The sequence below is a fragment of the Perognathus longimembris genome, chromosome 15, assembly GCF_023159225.1.
Source record: "Perognathus longimembris pacificus isolate PPM17 chromosome 15, ASM2315922v1, whole genome shotgun sequence".
NCBI lineage: Eukaryota > Metazoa > Chordata > Mammalia > Rodentia > Heteromyidae > Perognathus > Perognathus longimembris.
The window spans coordinates 55,569,476-55,577,993 of record NC_063175.1 but is presented as its reverse complement, the minus strand read 5'-3'; the positions used below and the strand labels follow the sequence as shown (position 1 = coordinate 55,577,993).

General features: G+C 41.0%; 1 protein-coding gene across 4 annotated transcripts in view; it reads left to right on the top strand.

Annotated features, from left to right (window-relative positions):
* Positions 1 to 8,518, top strand: part of Neto1 (neuropilin and tolloid like 1) — an 85,212-nt gene that overhangs the window by 34,395 nt on the left and 42,299 nt on the right. The window lies entirely within an intron of this gene.

Genomic DNA, 8,518 nt, shown 5'->3' with positions numbered 1-8,518 from the left:
CCTCAAATTGTAGTCCAAAAAGTAAACATATAAGCTAAAAATGGAACAATTATAAACATCAAAGTTGAACCTGGATATATTAAAGCCTACATTGGAAATATCCAATGTTTCATTGGACTCATTCTTTATAGAGTTTTTTAATGTCTTACAGATACACGTTTATTTTTGTTACTGATTAACCTACCTGGTAGTATGATCAGCAAAATTCAGGCTTTTTGTTTCCTCTTTACTTGATCACTAGGCTTTCTTGCACTTGGGCTATTTTTGCATTCTTCTCATTCTTCTTGAACAATGTACTTAATATTTTCCTTCAGAACAAGTCTTATGGAGATTTAAAAAAATCTCTTGTTGTTTACTTAATCACAGAATGTCTTTATTTCCCTTTCATCCTTGAAGGCTCATTTTGCTGACAATTGCAGGTTGACAGGTGTTTTCTCTCAGCTTTAGTCAATGCTATTTGATGGTCTGCTGCCTTGCGTTTTGCTCTTGAAATGTCTGCAATCAGTTGTTTGTGTTATTTCATTGATAGGGCCTTCTGTGCTCTTAAGATGGTATTTTCATCTTCTGCATTTAATATTTTAATGTGCCTAGGCTAGAATGTACTGTGTGTGTGCACACGTGTGCACGCAAGTCCTCATGTAGAAGGTACTGTGTGTGCACACGTGTGCATGCACACCCTCCATGTAAATATACCTGTGGCTTCTCAGAACTCCCAATCAGTCACATTAAAATAAGCTCTTGCTTGTTTCCAAGTAATTCATTTACCTTGCATACAGTTACCATACAGAAAAATATAGGAAAACAAATTTTAAAATCTGACAATTTACAACCGAGCCTTTAAAAAATTAAAGGTGATCGTTGAATAATTAGTTAAAAATTGAGTAAAAAAAAAACCCTGTAGGAAAAGTGGAAATTTCCAGGAATGGCTCTGAGCTGAACTTCCAAAGCTCTGAGCTGCCTTCTTCCCTTCTTCTTTCACAGCGACTACCTTGTTTGCCCCAGGATTGGCTTTGCCCTTCTCCTCTTGGCTCATCGTATTCTTATTTGTAGCATTGAATCTCCTGTCCTGTTTGACCAGTTTCCACATCTAGATTGACGTGAGAGTCCATGGCTAGAAGCTTTCCCAAGAACATTTGATTTTTCTTATTCTATTGTGCAGAATCAGAAGGAATTTTTCAATTTAACCCAACTATTTTCATGCTGAATGAAGTCTATTTCCTTGTCTTGACATAAAACAAATGCTTATATGCTATTGTTTCTTGACAAAATCCCCAGTAGTGAATAAAAACTTCCCAGAACATTTTGTGTTGCTCAGTAGGCACTTGGAGCTCATGTCCACCACACAGACAGAGCCAGATCATTATAAATTCAATTTGAGGTCATAATCCTACAATGGAGGCTCACAGAAAAATGTACAAGAGGTGAAACATACTGACAGTAGGATGGCATGGAATAATAATTAGAAATGAAATTACCAGAAGCCAATTTCTGGGCATTGATTTGACTGTGTTAGCATTTCAACCATTATTTATTGAATACTCACTACATAGGAGGAATTCTGGGAGGCAGATTTACTGAGATTCAAATAACCTACAAATCTCTTCTCAAGGGGTGTGTTTCATCCATTGGGAGTTTAGGATAAGTAAACATCATTATTTTAAAGTACAATAGGATATACACACACACAGTACAGTAAGTCAAACCCTTGTTTCTAAGAGGCAAATTCTCCTATAGTACTTATTAAATGTATATTTTTTATTAAATACATATGTATGTGCATATATATGTGTACACACATATTTTTTCCTTCCATCATCTGTGACGGTGTCCACTGGGAACTGGCAGGCTTCTCTTCTCCAAAGGCAGGATAAGCCCTGTCTTTGCTTTTGGGGGGGCCATACCCCTTCCCTGGCAGACACTCAGCTTTGACATGGTGGCAGGAAAGCAGGAATGAGAAGGCACAGACAGGTTCCGATCACACCGGTTAATGGATGGTAAAAATGTAAGCCCATACTTTTCACCCTGGCACAGAAGATTCGTTTCTGGAGTGGTTGTGAAAAAAAACTCTCTCTTCAGATGGCAGCCATGTTTACCACCTGGGTTTCAGAGACCCAGCTGCAGAGCTGCCTTGGGGAACCCCCTGCTCCCATGATCCTCTCTGCCCCACCCCATCTTCTGGACTCCTCTGCTTCACACACCCTCGCCACTGGACCATCCCCAGATTGAGCTCTTAGGCCTTGGGACCCCCTTGCAGGTACTTAGACCCCCCAGTCCCTCCGACTGACCCGCCCCCTGCTGCAGTCTCTCCCCAAGCTTCAATCATCCCTGAGACCTCCACTCCCTCCCCGTCGGTCCTTCCTCCTTGTTGGCAGCCAGCTCTGCACAGAGCTCTCCCTCTGCCCAAGAGTATCACTCCTCCTCTACTGCGCCATTGTAGATGATCTTATGCCACCTCTTATCCTCGGAATATGAATGCTCTGCGATTCGGAACTCTTGAATATCGGAGAGCATTCAGTGAAGACTGATTAAGCAATAACAATGGGACTAAGGCCGACGCTGCGTGTGTCTCGACCATCAGAGCAGCCTTTCTGTGCGCTTGGCTGTCGAAAAGGAAGCTCCGTGCTTTGGATGAGTCTGAAAATACAGAGATGTGTGAAGAAAAATACTTAAGTCTCCCACTGCTCCTCGAATTCATACCCTTTGTGGCACTGATAACTGCTTGGTAAATATTCATGCTTTGGTGATGCTCAAAAGGTGGGTAGTAACATTATATATGCCACATTAATGGTCTCCCCTCCTTTCTGTTTATCTTTCGTGGAGGGGGTGGGTGGAGGATTTATTACTACCACTGCGGTTGCCTTCTTATTCTTACAGGAATGGGATTATGTATGCAGATGTAATAATTTATATCAATAAGCATGCAAAACCGTACCCGTCGAGCCCGTGTCTCCAGCTTTTATTCCTGTGACAATCCATGTTGTTAGGATAAAAGCAGTACAGCTGCGTTACATTTTACAGGAACAAGATGCACAGAACTCAGGGACAGAAAAAAATGTCATTCTCTTTGCTGTCTAAAATAATTTTATTGCCTCTGAGCTCATGGTTTTTCTTGGCAATAGAAGACTTAATCTTACCTAGTGAATTGTCTGTTTCTTAAAGGTTAGATTTAAGATTCAATGCGCTTTCCTTCGTGTTCCCTCTCTTCTCTGCACTTGGTTCCTCTTCTCACCTGCCACTTGAGGACTCCCCATTCCCAGGGCAGCAGTTCTCCTGGCTACACGCTCCTCGTCCTTGAAGTCTGCCCCCTAGCATGGCAATGCCCGGAGCTCATGCCCAGTGCTCATTCCCCCAGGGGCTGGGCCTCCTGGAATCAGGATGGCTGGCTTCATGTCTTCCTATCCACATCCTCGTCAGCTCTCCATCTTGAACCCTCTGCTTTCTGAAACCAGAGCCTTTTCAAAGCTCCTAAGTAATTTCAAATCCCCCCCCACACCCCCCCCATACTGGAATCTGAATCCAGGAACTTGTGCTTGCTAGGTGGAATCTCTTACCATTTGACCCATGCCTCCAATCTCCTTGTTGTTCCCATTGCTTTTCCAATAGGAGTCTAATGTTTGTCCCAGGGCCCAGCCTAGGACCTCCATCCTCCTCGTTAGGCTTCCCCCATAGCTGGGATGACAGGGGTGAAACACCATACTCGGCTGATTCTTTGCGATCACGTCTAACTGACCTTCCATAGCTAGCCTCAAACCAAGATGCTCCAGCACTCACCGCCTGAGCAGTTGGTTTACCCGTGTGAGCCGCTGTGATGTCTCTGTCCTCCATCTTCTCCCGATGGGTCGCAGACCTTTGCTTCTCTGGGCTCTTCTAGTCTCAAGGAACCGTGACAAATCCTCTCCCTCATCAGACACTGGAGGCCCCCATGTCACTAGCCTCCATCCCTACCTGCGGGCACATGATTTTGAAAACGACCAGGAACTGAACAGGAAGAGAGGTAAGTGTGTAACTCAAGTGAACAGTGAGGGATATGTCCCATATTTGCTTATCACTTTCATCTGCTATCGTATTCCTTTACATTAAGCTGCTCAGAACCATAAAAGCATAGCATTTAGGTGCGTGGGCTGAAGTATGAGATGACCTGCAAGCAAACTCCAGCTTCACTCCATGGTTGTGTGTGACTTTGATACACGCCACCCCTTACATCTCTCTCTGTATTGTTCATTTTTACTCTCGTTTCCTGCTTTACTAGTGCTTAATTCTGGAAATTATGGTGTGCACTTCAGTTTTCCAAAATCCTTCATGCTGTACTTTACACACAAAAATAGACTGTGCGTCTTTGATTGCCTGGTCTACATTTTTTGCAGTATTGTTTCCCCGTCATTATTTTATGCAGCCCGTGTTCATGTGGGGCTTATTTACATATGTGTCCCTCATGCCTTTCTGCATCTGTCATTGGGTTCTCGGTGTCATTTGTCTTGGCCTGAGCTGCATCCTGAAGAACTTTCCAGAGCAGAAATAGACTTTGACAAATAATCTTAGATTTTGAATGAAGTCATCTTCGCTTTACTAGCATTCATTGAAAAAAGATGGAAGTCCGAGTTGTTACCTGCTTTTTTCGTTCTGCGTGGTATTTATTTCCAGTGTCTTTTGGGTCCAGGGAACTTGGCATCTATGTAATTACTGATGCCTGGGGAAAATTGCTTTTCCTTTCCTCTGAAAGTTTTAAAGATGTTTCTTTTTCTCACATTTTTGAAAGCTTTCAATCATTATCTCTTTAAACACTGTGTACTTGACACTTTTTTTCTCTTTTGAGAAGAAATGCGGGGAGATTATCATCTCTCTTCTGCCCTATCTTTTAACTTTTCTTACACATCTCTCTGTCTCTCTTCCTCTCGCTCTTTCTCAGCGCTGGAGGAATTTTTTCTAACACATTTCACACATTAAATGCTAATCTGCTGCTAGGTCTATACATGGTGTTGTTAATTTCAGCTTTTGTGATGTTTGTTTGTAAACCTACCTCATTGTTGTTTTTTTTCAAAAAACCTAACTTTCTGAGTGATAATATCCTGTTTCCTGAAGATATTTTCGACCTTGTTTGTAATTTCTTTAAATCTGTTAAGATAAGCACAGCAATTATTTTGTAGTATGCATAGCTAGTTGTTCTATCATACAATCTCTGATATTCTATTTCTGCTCTGTGTTTAAAAATATTTTTATTATCTTTTAAGTAGTTGCCATTCACCGAAGCAATTTACAAACATTGGGCATTTGTCAACGTTACCCCTTTCAATATTCTCCCTCATCCCTCCCAACCCACCCTTTCCCTTACTGATCTCAATGTTAGGTTATATATTGGATTCTTTGCAATTTGACCAAGTAGTTTATGTGTACAGTGCATGGTTATCTGTGTCATCGTCTCCACACCGCCACCCCTTCTATCCTCCCCATCCCTTCTATTTCTCAATTCTGTGGTATAGGCAGTGAATTCTTGCCTGCATTCTCCCGTCCTCACTTTCTTCTTCTACTCCTCTCCCATGGCCCTCCCTGCCCTCTTGCAAGTAAGTACCTATTTTCTGGAACTTACTTTCTTAGGCTTTGACTTCGTTTTTTATTTTCTAAGAATTACACTATTTGTGCTCTCCCTAGAGTCTATTGCACTTTAGTTAATTCATGTGCAACACCTTGCTTACCACCTGGTGTGTTTACTTGTAGATTTATAGGCACATTCTAGCTACCGTAAATGAGGAAAGCAGTGCAACGTCTGTTTCTTGGAGTCTGGCTTATTGTCCTTAAGATGATTTTTTCCAAGCCTTTCCATTTCTTTATGAATGGTATAATATCATTCTTCCTGATAGATGAGTAGAATTCTATTGTTTATGTATATCACATGTTCTAGATCTGTTCATCCCTTGAGTGCCATTTGGGCTATGGTAGATAATACTGCAATGAAATTGGTTGTGCTGGTAGTTTTAGTGTGTTTTTTGTTTGTGACAGACTTCTCAGAAGAAGAAGTAAATATGGCCAATAAACACATGGAGAAATATCCAACATCTCTGGCCATAAAGAAAATGCAAATCAAAACAACATTGAGATTCCACCTGACCACAGTTAGAACGGCCAATATGAAGAATGCTGACAATAACAGATGCTGTTATTGTGGGGATGTGGCCAAAAGGCAACTCTGTGGTTGCTGGGAACGTAAACTTGTTCAGCCACTCTAGAAAGCAGTCGGAGGTTCCACAAAACACCAAACATAGAGCTTCCTTATGACTAGCAATTCCACTCTTGGGCATTTACCCAAATGCTCACACACAAGACCCTGCTCATTCTTTTTCTCCATGTTTGTCTTGCAGGTCAATATCAATACTCATGAAACTAATTCCACTGTTCTTGTGTGGAATATTAATATTTTAGATTTCTAGAAAATTATTCACTTTTCAATTCCTTGGCTTTTTACCCTATGATACTTTTCATTTGTAAAAACACATACTTTATATGTTGAAAGTAGTTATTTGGCACAGATATTTAGAATTTCTCTTTATTGTACACTTCTTTGGAGTGAGAAATTTGAACTGTTTATTTCATCTTTTGATTTTCCTATTCAAAAGGCTAGTTTGCTTTTAAATATTATCATTGGGACATTTTTCATCTTGGCTTACTTTGTCAGATAAAGAATTTTTTTTTCAAGTTACAAGTTTATTTCAGTGCATTAAAGCTGAAGTTGTTCATATGTACTTTTTTCTTGCCTTTGGCGACAAACACATACACATGTGAAATGACTGGGGGAAAATGAAAATTACATTGTTTAAACTTCGTTAGTAAATGGTTGTACAAAGAGGTTACAAGCCCATAAATCAGGTTATGAATGCAATGCTTTTTGTATGCCTGGCAAACAAAATTGCCTGGGGGGAAGTTAACATCATGTTTTAATAGCAAACAGCATGCAGTGAAAATGTATGGAAGAAAAACGTTACAGCAGAATATCTCAACTTTCAATCATCACAGTTCATCATATACTTCGCAATACATAGTCAACGTATTTTGGATATTGTGGTATATTTTTAGAGGTTTACCACCTTTCCTGGGATATGGAAGCAAAATTTAGATGCAGGAAAGCATGATGTGGGTTATAAATTAGCAGAATGGATTTCCCTAGGAGTGGCATATGTACATGTGCATGTTTTTTGGCAGTACTGGGGTGTGACCTTGTGGCCTACCACTTCCTACATGAACCAACACCCTTCCAGCTCATTTTGATGGTAGTTATCTTCCACATAAGTTCCTGTACTTTTTACTGACCAACCTCAGACCAAGATCTTATTTCTCCTTCACAGGTAGCTTAGATAACAAATGTGCATCTTCCTGTCCAGCTCAAACATAAGTATATTTCAATGACTTTCTGTATGCATTTCTTGAATTTCTTGTTCAACAGCTCTTCTCTTCACATTACAAGAGTCACGCTCTATTCACATCTGAAAGGCTGTTATTTAAGATCTTTGTGTCATCTTTTATCATTTAATAAGAGTGCCGGTGACCCACCCATAAGTCCTCTACCCCTTGAGCCATGCCTTTGGTTCCTCTTGCTTTAGAGACTTTTTGAGATATGGTCATCTGGATTTTGCCCACAGCACCTGTGGAATGTGTTCATCCTATCTGTGCCTCTGCTAGCTGGGATTATCTGAAGGGGCCACCACCCTGGGCTTTTTTCTTTATTTTTACTTTTATTTGCCCTTGTAAGATTCATTAACGAAAACATTTTACTGATAATCTAAAACTTGGCACAGTGGCTCACTTCTGTAATCCCTGCTGAGCAACTGAAAAAAAATTGGAAAGCTGAGAACAGGCAAATTGAACTTTGGGGCCAACCTAGACCAAAACCATTGCGAGACTTTGTGCCAACTAACAATCAGGTGAGTGTGGGAACATCCGGCTGTCATCCCAGCCGCCTAAGAAGTGACTCTGATGGGGGAGTCACAGTCGGTGAATTGTCTTCAGCCTCTGTGGCACTGGCTCCTCAAGTTAGACATGTATTGTTGCTCGGCTTTGAGACAGACTCACACTACATGGCCAGGTTGTCCTCGAACTTGTGATCTTCCTCTCGCAATCTCCTAAGAGCTGGGACTACAGATAGGCACCACCAGGCCCAATGGACCTTTGTGAATAATCAGAATTGTGGTGTGCTGCTGGAGACTGAAGTAGGCCTATTTCTGTGGATGTTATTATTTTTTTATTATTTTTAACGAATGTTAGCATTATCTAATAAGTTCATACAGATCGTAGCTAAGTTGTCAGCTGGTCAAATCCGTTTATTCTTTGTAAGCTTTCCTGAGAATCGTTCTAACACATTTTCTATAGACACGAATTCATGTATTCCCAAAGCAATGATGCAGTATCAGAGTACACATTAGCCTACCTGTTGTGGTGTAGACAGCCCTACGGAAGGCACAGGTTCCTTGCGAGAGTCTCACAGGCTGCTGAAATTGGGTGCCAGCCCCAGAAGCCTGTCTTAGAAATGAGC